This window comes from Crocuta crocuta, unplaced genomic scaffold (assembly GCF_008692635.1).
Source record: "Crocuta crocuta isolate KB4526 unplaced genomic scaffold, BGI_CrCroc_1.0 scaffold70, whole genome shotgun sequence".
In the NCBI taxonomy this organism is placed as follows: domain Eukaryota; kingdom Metazoa; phylum Chordata; class Mammalia; order Carnivora; family Hyaenidae; genus Crocuta; species Crocuta crocuta.
The window spans coordinates 1,102,835-1,115,891 of NW_027528417.1; the positions used below are offsets into that span (position 1 = coordinate 1,102,835).

The following is a 13,057-nucleotide window of genomic DNA, read 5'->3' on the forward strand; positions in this document are numbered from 1 at the left end:
TCCAGTTTAGATACGATGGGAATTGCTTCCTCGTTCCTGGGAGGAAAAGGCTTTCACGGTGGCAGTGACCAGGCGGACATAGCTTCCGGGGCATTTGCACGTCCTCTGGTCTGGGGGGCAGGGGTGTCTACCAGCAGCAGCTTCCCCCGGGGCTTTGCATTGCCCTCCACCCGAAATGCCCCCTGGCCCTTTTGAAGATGACAGCTAATCAAGGATATTCAGAAGGCTCAGCACTGCAGGGGCCCCTCCCCGTGTGAGGAGGATGTCGGACGGAGGCTGGCCCCGGAGTTAGGTAACTGAGTCTGAATCCTGGCTTTCTGAGTTGCTTGCTGTAGGATAGGTCTTTCACCTCTCTGGGCCTGTTTCCTCATTTTTAAAAGAGAAATAGCGATAGTGCTTGTCTGGCAGGGTTGAAGGAAGATGGGGCGCAGGACAGGGGAGAGCAGCCCCTGATGGCCAGGAGCTGGCCTCACACACACGGCTCAGCCTTGCTGCTTGCCTGTTGAACATAAATAGGGGCCCCCAAACACCACTGTCGGATAAAGATGATCTGGGACCGTGATAGGTTAAGACCAAAGCCAGGGCCTTTTATAATCACGTCCAAATGCACAAATATGGTTATCCAAACCACAAATATGGCCCCTTTCAGCTACTCTGAGTGGCTGCCTCATTTCATCCCTCCCCTCTCCTCGGTAAGAATTACTAAGACGCCGAATCGTTGAACGACCCTCACTTCCTGACAGTGTCCACTTCCAAGCAAAGTCCTGCTTTCTCGTACCCTCCCCCAAGTCACCTAACAATCCAGATCCTAAGGTAAGTCCTCTGAACACCCCCTCACTTGGATGCGTGGCCCCCGCGGTGTGGCATTCTCTCTCGGTGCAGCGAGCCAGTAAATGCAGTGTTCCTGAGCTGCACACGTGTTCCCGGTGGTCTGTTAGGACAGCATGCTTCACAGGGTCACCGTCTGGGACCTTTGTCTCCCTTTCTTCGTAGCCCAGATCACCACCTGATACGTCCCCTATTCATTCTTCTGGTTTCTTTCTCCTCGTACTAGAAAGCCAGTTCTCTGCCAGCAGGTGCTTTGTTTTATTCACACTCTACCCCCAGACCTAGAACAGTTCTGTCACATGGGGGGCCTTCTTTGCATCTTAGATGAATGAATGGACTCAGACCATAGCGTGCTGCCTGAAAAACAGCAGGCATTCCGCCCGCGGTGGCCACTGTCGTGCTGTAGAAGTGACTCGGATGTTAAGGTGCATGTTGTGAGCAGGTGTCCAGGGCCACGTTGCTGCAGATGGAGCGATAGTGAGTGGGGGAAATGATCTCGATGAGCCACATTATTTGTTTCTTTCTGGCAGCGTGCTAGCTTGCTTTCTTTAATTTCACAGCTGTAGACCCAGCCTGGGAATCTCCTTCCCCGGCGCCTTCATCTGTCTGTGAACGGCTCCCACACGCAGCAGAAACACCGAGTGAATCAGGCTAATTATCTGGTGACATGAGTTCTATGCTGACCACCACGTCAAGGGACCTTGGGTTTGCCCGAATTTCATAGGATTGAAGAGGCACTTTGGTTGCCTGAGAGACCCGAAGTCCTGTCTGATGTCTCCCTTTGAAAAAATGTCACTTCTGCATTAGCCGAGTGTTCCCAATCTCTCTTCCCTCGCTGTTTGACTGTTTCTGCTATTTTTTGGGGTCTGAGCCCCTGTGGTTTCCATGTGTGGTGCGCGGTGCTTTGTTTCTAATGCACACTTTGGAATGAGCCTCTGGATCATCTAAGCAGAAGAAATGCTGATTAGAGGCCTGGGTGGGTCCCCCTGAGCTGAACATTTTGGGCACATATCTAATAAAGCTTTAATGGTTATGCAAACCCTTGAGTATGTGGAATTAGATAATTTATCCTATAGGATTGTTTTTTGGGGGGGATGTCGGTCACCTAAGCTCACATTCTCTGAACAGGGTCCCCAGAGCCCGTGTGTTCAGCTAGCGTATCTCTCGGGCAGCAGAGGCTGTTAGTTGCGTTCAGGGTCATGCTTGTCAGCAATTCTTATTTATTTTTATTTTTTACGCATTTATTTTTGAGAGAGAGTGAGTGGGGGAGGGGCAGAGAGAGAGGATCCCAAGCAGGCTCCACACTGTCAGTGCAGAGCCCGGTGCAGGGCTCGAAGTCACAAACTGTGAGACTGTGATCCGAGCTGAAATTAAGAGGCAGACGCTCAACCCACTGAGCCGTCCAGGCGCCCCTACTTCTCAGCAGTTTTTAAAGTGGAGAAAGCCACCGGTTTAGATTTCAGGGAGAAGTTTCCTTGAGGAATTAGAAAAAGTGCAAGGAATATGTTTCATGTGGACAAGCTAACTTCCTTTGAGAGGCCATTTGGCAACTCTTCATGGATCTAAATGTCGGTACAGGTGTGGTTTTGGTGCCCTTAGGGGCAGTGATGTGTGTGTGTGTGCGTGCGCGCGTGTGTGTCTATTCTAAGAGGCACAACTTCAGGGTAGGTATCATTTTTCAGTCTCAAATATGTGAGTTATTTATTGGCATTGATTGTAACTTATATTTAGACCCTTCTCTCTTTTCTGAGTTCGGAGAAGTCTCACTTGTTCTTCCTTCCTTTTTTTTTTTTTTTTTTTAATAAAACCTTTTTTTTTTTTGTGGTGGTGGTGCTATGGGTCTTTCAGAAACTGCAAAAAGCTACGTAGCTGAGCCATCTTTTGTGAAATGGGTTAATACCTTTTCTGTCCTGTGGACAGTTTGTCAGTTTGCATTTATCTTGCCCTGAACAGGTCTGTCACATTTAGAAGCCATGTTGGTCCTTTTTCTGGGTGAGTAAAGTTCAACATACGTTACGTCAAAAGTCTAAATCATCTAGGGGTGCCTGGGTGGCTTAGTCGGTTAAGCGTCCGACTCACTTAGGTCATGATCTCGCGGTTCGTGGGTTCGAGCCCCGCGTCGGGCTCTGTGCTGACTGCCAGCTCGGAGCCTGGAGCCTATTTCAGGGTCTGTGACTCCCTCTCTCTCTGACCCTCCCCTGCTCACGCTGTCTCTCTCTCTCTCTCTCTCTCTCCTAGAAATAAATAAATTTAAAAAAAAAGTCTAAATCATCTTGAATGTCAGTGATTTTTGGCTTTTTAGACAGAGCTGTGGACAGAGCTGGATTTGACAATGGGCTCATTGTCCGTGTAGAAGGTTGTCCTCTCTAAACTTGCCGGTGTGATGAACAGGTCGCAGCCTCGGCTGGCCTTCTACCGTTTACTTTTCCTGAATACGACCAGGCTGACCGCTGTTCATCAATGAATGGTCAGCTGCCCTTCGTTTAGTGTTCTGCACTTGTGCTGAGCCTCGTGTTCTCAACGTGACTCTTTCTTTGTCCCTTAGCGGATAGCTACTGTCTAAGTTAAGACTCAGTTTTGCTGGACTCAGGAAACTGATTTCAGGGTTGCCTGGGCGGCTCAGTTGGTTAAGCGTCCAATTTCGGCTCAGGTCATGATCTCGCAGTTTGTGGGTTTGAGCCCCGCGTGGGGCTCTGTGCTGATGGCCAGCTCAGAGCCTGGAGCTGCTTCAGATTCTGTGTCTCCCTCTCTCTCTGACCCTCCCCTGCTCATGCTGTCTCTCTCTCTCTCTCTCAGAAGGAAATAAAACATTAAAAAATTTTTTTAAAAAGGAAAACGATTTCACTTTAGAACTACCTTTGGATTCCATGAGCGATTGTAACTGTTGCTTCTTTTAGTGACTCTCTGCATGTGCCAAGAGCGCTCTATGACGAGAGCAAGCTTATCCTGTTATTTTAATCAGCAGAAATATTTGTGTCTGATAATTGGGCCCCGGGGTACAGTTTCAAGTCTGTGTTACTGAGCTTATCTATTTCTACCGGTCACATTTCCTGATACGATGCTAGCGTTCCTCTTCCCTTTGAGTTATTTCGACTCCGGAGATCTTGCAAAAGAAGTTTTAATTATGAGAATTTCCAGCTCGCAGAAATGTTAAGTGCTTCTTCTGCCAGCGCGTGCTCCCTTGGTGGGGTTGGGATGTGCTGCGTGGGTGTTGACAGGGCCCTGGCGGGGGTGCAGACAGGAGCCAGAGGGGTGAGGAGGACCGAGCAGCCCACACAGCCTGGGGGGTGGGCCGGCCATAACCAGCAGCTGAGACATCGCCTGCGGCGAAGAACGCTGAGGGTGTGGGTGGGGGAGTCACTGGTGGGATGTCAGCCGTGAGGCCCTTTGTGGTCATCTGTCCCACAGAAGGGCAGGGCCTGGCTCTGGACACAGGCTGAAAGGCAGGCGGCGGGCCTGACGTCCTGAAGTGCTGGGAGCAGAGACCCTGGAATCCGGGGGAAATAGTGTGGGGACCAGTCCCAGCCCATCAAGGATAAAGGTTGTGCTCTTTCTGGCCTCTCACGGGCTCTGGGAAGGGGACAGACTTTTCTAGATGAACTGCTGACTGTGACCAGGACAGGTCAGTGACCAGCGTCCCCAAGGGCGGCAAGGGAGATACGGAAGGTTCAAAAGAACGGCCGAACACGCCTCTTGCCCATTTTGCCTCGGAAATAAGCCTGTCCAATCGTTTTGTTTGTTTTACTTCTCTAAGCTCTTTTCTCCACTTCTACTTTGATGCGCAGGAAGGACTCAGTGATCAGTGCTCTGCTCGCAGTTACGCAGCGCACAGTTCTCTCTCACCAGCAGCATGACTTCTCTTCCTCCAGTGCCAAATTCGGTCTCCTTTCCCCACAGCATCTACGACAGAGGTGTCTGGTCGTCTCCTTAATGGGCCAAGTATTTGCCCGTGCAGTTATATACCCGTTGCAGTAATAAAAACCTGAGGGCCAGGAAGCCTATCTTGTTAGGGTATACTCAGCGAAATGACGAAGTGGGGACTTCAGCAGTCGCATGAAGTCACTGAAGAAAAACCACCGTGATGCAAACCTTTAGGCCACGGGCCAGTACCGGTCACGTCAGTGAGAAGACAGGTTTATAAGAGGTGCACCTCACCTCAAGAATCCCAGGGTGAATTCCAGCAGGAGATGCCAAGAGTTGCCTTTAGGCTTACATCCACGAGAGTGGCTCTCAGTCTCCATCTTAACAGTTTCCAGGAAAAGAAAAAGTATCCACACGGCAAACCCACATATCATATAAGCCTTGACCACATAGCCAGAGTTTCTTTAGGTCTTCAGAATTCTAGACACTGCGTCATTTTGATAACCAAGGTTTTCCTTCATCTGTTCCTTTTGCAAATGTCACCTACAATGGTAGATGTCTGATCATATACTGCAGACTGTAAATTAATCAGTCACGGAGACTCCTTAAAAGCATGAGTCATACTTATCAGCCTTGTTGAATCTCTTCTAAACTTGTGACTTCATTCCCCCAAGGAGTCCCGAAGTGCAGATCACTTAGCAAAGGTAAATAGTACAGCAATCTGCTGTCCCCTAATACTTGTGTTCACGTGGGTTGTTGCCGCTTGAAGAGAGTGATTTCCTGTGAGCCATTTGAGGATCTAACATTAAGTTTCTTAAAAATCTCTATTTTCAAAACGCCCTTCTTCTGGGGAAGCAAGTTGGTAAATCTCTTCAAGCGTCCAGGGTCTAAGATCTGGTTTTCTAATTGCAATGATATGAAACCGCAGCCGATTTCATCTTCTTCGAGTTGTCCTGCTTGGTTAAGCGAGGATACGGAGAGGAAGGAAGAAGGGGGAGAGATGAAACAGAGACGCAGAGGAGAGGTGGGGAGGGACAAGTCAGCCGTGGTTCTTACTTCTCTCATGCACCGAACTCTGCCAGTGTGATTGCAGTGTTCTGACTAAGGACTCAGTGGAACTGACATTCTGTGTGGATGCGGGCACCCTTCAAACCCTGGTAGACCGTAGCATAACAGGAAGCCAGGTGTGCAGGGGAAGTTCAGAGACCTCGCCCATATCGTAGGTGATAAAATAGGCTCAGAAAAAGGCAAGGTGGGCGCCGTCTGGCCCTTTTGGTGGGAGCAGAGCGAAACCAGAGATTCAGGCAGTTTCGATCCGAGCTCTGAGCTCTTTTGCAACATGCATGCAGTCTCCCTGACCGTTCCGTTGCTTGACGTTGGATTGAATGATTTCCGCAGACAGTTCTATGCCTGAATGTGGACTTTGGTCCTTGGGAGTCGGCGAACCGGGTGGGTTCCAGTACCAGGGACACCGAGAAGCTGGTGGGGAGGAGCGTAGTCGTGTGCTTCCCTCCAAAGAGACAGCGAAGTGCGGAAATCACATTTGTTTGAAAACGTCCGCTGTCTCCTTTACCAGGGCGCAGTCACTGTAGTCTGACCTGAGGCTCGAGGTCCCATTTCTGTCGTTGTGCACCAGGATTCTCAGCTGTGCGACTACTGGCGTCTGGGCAGGATGACCGCTGTGGGGGCCTGTCCTGGGCGATGAAGGCTTAGTGCCTAGTGGCTGTCAGGGATTGTGACATGTGACATGTGACGCGATGCCAGTAGCATCCCCCCGAGTTGTGACGACCAGAACTGTTTCCAGACAGTCCGGTATCTCCGGGGCGGTGGGGGGTGGAGAGGGCTGTCCCTGCTGGAGAGCCACTGCCTGTACTTGTCATGCTGTGACATCGACTCCTTGCTCTGTGCTCCCCTCCAACCCCCTGGGAGCCCACATCCCATTAGAACTTCCCTGTCACGTAACGGTAGCCCATTGCTCACGGTTCTATGCATCTCGCGTTTTCATAGAATTCTCAGATCCACTCCATGAGGAAGGCGTCATTACTGGCATGTACGCACGGGGAAACCGAGGCTACACTAAACTGAGGGGATTGCGGGAGGGCCCCCGGCTGGGAGGGCCTGGCCGTGGAGACTGCCGTGTGGTCTCTGAATGCTGTGTCTTTTTAACTCCATGTCTGGTTCAGGTGTGGCCGGTCCCGCTGCTGCAGGAGGGGACGGTGGACAGTAGATATTCCCTGGGTCACACAGGGTGGGCTCCTATTTAGTCGCTCGCTTCAGGTCACCGCCTGTTTGTCCGAGGTGATGGGCATCTCACACCCAGGATGCTCCAAACCGGGTTTCACCCGGAAGCTGCTCCTCCCCCCGCCCCACCCCCACCTTCTCCATCCCAGAGGATGGCTATCATCACATAGACATATGTAATATTCTCCCAGACAAAACCTTGTTTTCTCCACACCCCCTTCAGGTGTTACCCCACTTTATGAACTACACACACACACACACACACGCACACGCACACACCCTGAAGCAGGTGTCTGTACTCACCCTTTGTACTTTCCACGTTCCATTCTGTCCGGAACCCAAGGCAGGTCCTCATCCGCACAGTGCACTGAAACCACCCTTACCCGTCAGAAAGATGGGCCGCCACCCGCCCAGCTGCTCACCGGGAACCTCAGAGTCGCCCTGGGGCCCCTCTCCTCACCCTCCCCGTTCAAGCCTTCTCTCGGCCCTTAGGCAGGACATGTCTCCCCATCTCCACCCCACCACCCAGGACCAAGCCACCATCGTCTCGCGCTGGGACTGTGGCCTTGCCTCCTCGCTGGTCCTTCTTCCTCTGAAGGCTTCCTTCCTCAAGGAGCCCGAGTGATCTCCAAATGTAGATCAGGCCCTGTAGCTGCTCTGCTCGGGGCCGTCACTGGCTTTCTGTTACACTCGGAATAAGAGCCGAGTTCATTTCCATGGCTTCCAAGGTCTTGCTTGATATGGCCTCTGGCTTCCTCTCAGAGCTCCACTCTGAACACTTAACCTTCACTCACTCTGCTCCTGCCCCAACTTGCTGTTCCTCCATCAGGCCAAGCGTGCCCCTGGACCTTTGCACCTGCTATTTCCGCCGCCCAAAAAGCTTTCTCCCCAGATTCAATTGTGGCTCATGCTTGACTTGTTTCAGATGTTACTTTCCCAGTGAGTTCTGCCTTGACTCTCCTGTTTAAAATACCAGCCTTTGCCACTTGTCAATTCTAGCACTATCCAGTAGAACTTTCTTGATGATGGAAATGTCTTATCTCTGCACCGCCCAGTACAGTAGCCACTACTGCATGGGCACCTGAAATGAACCTTGGGCATCTGAGGACCTGAACTTTATTATTTAAAAAAATTTTTTTTAATGTTTTATTTATTTCTGAGAGAGAGAGAGAGACAACGTGAGCAGGGGAGGGTCAGAGAGAGAGGGAGACACAGAATCTGAAACAGGCTCCAGGCTCTGAGCTGTCAGCACAGTGCCCGACGCGGGGCTCGAGCCCACGAACTGTGAGATCACGACCTGAGCCGAAGTCGGACGCTTGACCGACTGAGCCACCCAGGCGCCCCAAGGACCTGAACTTTAAATCTTGTTTAAAAATAAATAGCCGCATGTGGTTAATAGAAACTACACTACCCAACACAGCCTTTATTTTACCTTTTCTTTTTCATAACACTTACCACTGTGGGACATTACATATTCATTTGAACTTTATTTATTTATTTATTTATTGTAAATAGTTTATTGGGGGGTGATGGGCATGGAGGAGGGCACTTGTGGGGAACATTATTTATTAATAGGAAGAAGGCTTTATGAGAATGAGGACTTTGTCTCGTTCCCTATTGCTAGTACCTAGAACAGTACCCGGCACACAGTAGGCCTGTCGATACTTGTTGGATGAATATCAGATGTTAATTAGGTAGAAGAGAACGGGATGAAGGCGTATCACAGGCCTGTCACGTGACAGTTCCCAGGGAAGACGTTCTCACTGGAGTCTGCAGCCATTCTTGTGTTATGGTGTCTTTTGCTGTTGACATATACATTGATATAAGCATTGGTATTTCAGTGTGAATTGGTTTCTTAGGTTGTATACGTCCACATGGCCAGTTGAAAATGGAACTTTGGAGGGAAAAGGCCAGAAGGACCATGAAGGATCAACGACAAAAGTAGGCTTACCCACATCTGAGTTTTTCTTAGGGTGGCTACTTCCTGTTTACCACCCATCCTCTGCTGCCATCTTCTGTTCAGAGATGAACATTGCAAGATCACTTAAATTTTTTTTTTAACATACATTTATTTTTGAGAGACAGAGCGTGAGCAGGGGAGGGTCAGAGAGAGAGGGAGACACAGAATCTGAGGCAGGCTCCAGGCTCTGAGCTGTCAGCACAGAGTCCAACACGGGGCTCAAACCCATGAACCATAAGATCACGACCTGAGCCGAAGTCAGACGCTTAACCAACTGAGCCACCCAGGCGCCCCCCAAGATCACACTTAAATTGAGGTACCATTGGAAGAAAGGAGGCTATTAGTTGTTCAGGAAAATAGAGATTTCTCTTGAATCTTTGAGACCATGCAGGTGTTATATGGCTGCTTGTGTAAATAATATGGACCAACTACCTGGATTCAAATCGGGGAACTTTGGCGTGGCTGGAAAAGGAAGTGATGGATGCAGATGGAGTGCCGTGCCATATAAATTAATCTCTGGCACCTTTGCAGCTGAAGGGCCTCTGAAAACATGAGCCCAGGAAGGGACATGACCCAGAGCAGTGAGTTTCAATGGACCGGAAGACAGAGAAATGGAGATGTGGGCGAGGCGAGTTCAGATGTGTGCACTGGGGCTGTGGTGTGCCCTCAGCCAAACCTCGCCCTCTGAGGTGTAGGGGAGGAACAAAACCTTGTTTCCCTCCACCCTCCTGGGTTCTTTGGCAGGGCCCTGGAAATTAAGTCAACAAAAGACAGATTAACGAGGAAAACGGAGGGCCTGTGTGCGGCACACACACGTGGGAGAAAGTCTGTGATGAGTAGCTCAAATGAGTAGTTCGAATTGGGGGCCTGTGGAAGCATCTTACAAGAATGATAAAGTTTTAGAGCAGTGACATGATGAGGGGAAAAGGGCTTTTAGGAGCAGCAAGTTGTGGGAGAAGCAAAATCATGGGGGAACTAGTAGAAGGCAGGAGCTGTATTTAATAAGGGTTTGGTGAAAGTTCTTCTCTCAGTGCGTCCCTGGCCCGGCCCGCGCTTCCCGGTGCGGGAGGCCACCTTCCTCACCGGACCCTCTGTGTCCTGCTTGTAAGTAGAAAGTGGAAGGTCAGAGAGTACTTCTTGCACCTGCTATCTCTCAAGTGTCTTCAGCTCAAAAGAATCAATGTGTCAAAGTGGCCTAATTTGGGGCGACATGTTCTGATCCGCTGCAAAGGCTTTCTGAGGAAGGGGCATCAGAGAGGCATGCTGAGTGGAGTCGTTGCTGTATTTTTTTTTAGGTTTATTATTTGTTTTTGAAGAGAGAGAGACACACAGAGAGAGCACGAGACAGAATCCTAAGCAGGATCTGTGCTTTCAGCGAGGAACCCAGCACGGGACTTGAACTCCCGAACCGTGAGATCATGATCTGAGCCGAAGTTGGATGCTTAACCCACTGAGCCACCCAGGTGCCCCCCCTGTGGCGTCTTTATGGCTACCCAGTGCCCCGTCCACTGAGAGGCCCGATGTCCACTGTCCTGATCAAACCCCACCTGGCGTGTAATGCTCATTTCTGGACGTTCTTTGTTAAAAGGCGTGTCGACGAAATGGAGATTGTCCAGAACTTGGCCATGACATGTAGGTTCTGGTTCTGTGGATCCGGACAACCTGGACCTCTAACCAGCAACCAATCAGTGAACTTAGTGTCAGAAGGGGTGAGAAGGGGGTGGTGGTCAGGAGAGCAGGTCTTACAAAGATCAGCCGGAGGATCCTCGGATGTGAAGTTAGAGAAGGCAGAGGTGGCCTGGGGGCCGTGGTACTTGTTTCCCATCTTTGGGAAGGCTGTGCCCTTCTTCAGCATCACCCCAGAGGACAGGCTTAGAAAACAGGGCAGGGGCAGAATTTGGAATCAACATAGGGGTGAACCTCCTCACAAGTGAAGCTGACCATTAGTGGGCTGAGCTGCTGGATAAGTGGTGGAATCTTTTCCACGTGGAGATTTCAGTCAGAGGCGAACGGTGGTCGGTGCAAGTTCCTGTCTGGGCGGGAAAATCTGATGGTTTCAGACGTCCCACAGAGGCCAGGAGGCAGCATTATCCCGGAAGGATGCCACTCATTAGATTTCAAGATCATGATAGGTCTTGCTCGGAAGCTGAGAATGGCAGGTGCCTGTTGAAAACAAAACAAAACAAAACAAAACTCACACAGTCAGTGCATGATCTTCAGGGTAACTTAGCTGCTCATGTAGGTGAAGTAAACGAGAAGCCTCAAGTCACGCTGACAGTCCCAAAGGCTGTGACATCCTGGGGACAGCAGGTGTGGGAGACCAGAGAGTTAAAACCATCAGTGGCCTTGAGCCACTTTCTGGAAGGGACAAGGGACTCCACGGATCTTTTTATTTTTTTTTTTAATATTTTTTATTTATTTCTNGTGGATCTTAACCACGCCCAGGGCTCAGAGCCTGCTGTTGGTGGTGCTGTGGGCAAGATAGCAAAACGAAACCGGGAAGAGGCCAGGAGCAGCCTATGTTTTAGAAAGGCCATGGAATAATGTAAAACACAGATTTGGTGGATGAAAATGTCGCCATCCGCATCTGGACATCTAATAGAATAAATATTCAGAATAAAAGATGGAGTCTCCACCGTGTTGAATCCACTGGTCCTTCACTTGGGCCAAGTTTTGGAGTTGATGGGAGGCGCTCTCTCTGAGGAGAGGAATAGTTTATTTCTCGTGGGGATGCATATTTCATTTTGGTTTATGAAATCAGCCACATGCTTTTACTGCTGATCATTTGGTTGGGAATATTTACAGATACAGACATATTTTTTTTCAGCCATTTCCCAGCACGTGATTCACGTAGATGATCCATTTGGGAACTCCTGGCTCTGCACTATTTTTGTCCTTCCCTTCCAAACTAGATTTCATAGCCTAGGTTATTCTAATAATTACCTCCCTGTCTCCTTCTGGGCTGTGTCCGTCCCAACATGCAGAGCAAAGCAGAATCGCATTGTTGTCTAGCTTGGGGACTTCCCCTTCCGTGAGGTTAATTAGGGAGGCGTTGATTAGGGGCCCAGCGGTAACTCAGGCTCAGGACTCACGACACACGCTGCTTACAGAGCTGTCAGCTCGCTGGCAGGCTCCAAAGCAGGTTCCGAGAGCTTACCCGTGCCTGGGGGAGCTGGGGAGGGGCTGCCTGCCCGGATTTTGGGGTGTTGCTGCACGCTGGGCTCTGTTGGGCACAGGGAGAGCCAGGGTCTTTCTTCCCGTTGCCCTTGGCCCCCACCCCTGCCCCCCAACGCTGCCGGGAGCACTGGGAACCTTTGCCCCTGTTCCAGCAGAGATGTGGGCGCGTGCGCCTGCCGACGGTTGATGGCCGCTCCTGTGGTTCTGGTGGCTCCAACCAGCCTGTCACCTGGGCCTCCGTTTTCCTGTAGCTCCGAGATTCGCTGCTCGGCTCACCTTTGCCCTGAGCACTCAGCTCCGATGTACGAGTAGGCGGCGGGCGTGCAGCGCCGGCAGCAGAGACGGACCAGGGCCGCGCCTGATGAGGGGCCTCTGGTTTGGGGAAGGAGGGTGTCAAGGGCGACTTCCGGTACTTCCATTTTGCCGGAAGTCAGTCCTGCTGTCCAAGAGGTCAGGAGGCCAAAACAATAGGGTTTACTCCACTTACGTCGAGCCGCTTATGTGGAGGCTGTAGGGGCCGGGCACTGTCTATCACACTTTGAGATGTTAATTCTTANCTCTCAACTCTGAATTTTACCAAGTTGTGACCAAAAGGGCTTTTGCCATGGACACCTTCGGCTGCGCTGGGTCCCGGGGCATTTCTGCCATGTGGCCAAGAGTCCCCAGAACACTGGCTGGCAGCCTGGGGTCAAGACAGCAATAAGGGCCATCTTTGTCTATTTATTTATTTATTTATTTATTTTATTTGAGAGAGAGAGAGAGAGNGTGGAGGCTGTAGGGGCCGGGCACTGTCTATCACACTTTGAGATGTTAATTCTTAAGTTGTCATTACACATCCCATTCGCCCCTCTCTACAGATGAGGAGGTGGAGGCGCAGAGGGCAAAGTCGTGAGCTGGAGTTCAAACCCTGGCAGTGGGGCTTCAGAGTCTGTGCCTGTGACCCCGACTCTTCCCACGTAGAGTTATTTCAGCGCAGGCCGAGAGGAAGCA

The 13,057-nt window shown here is 50.6% G+C and overlaps 1 protein-coding gene across 1 annotated transcript in view; it reads left to right on the forward strand.

Annotated features, from left to right (window-relative positions):
- DCLK3 (doublecortin like kinase 3) overlaps positions 1-13,057 on the forward strand; it is a 26,684-nt gene that overhangs the window by 4,403 nt on the left and 9,224 nt on the right.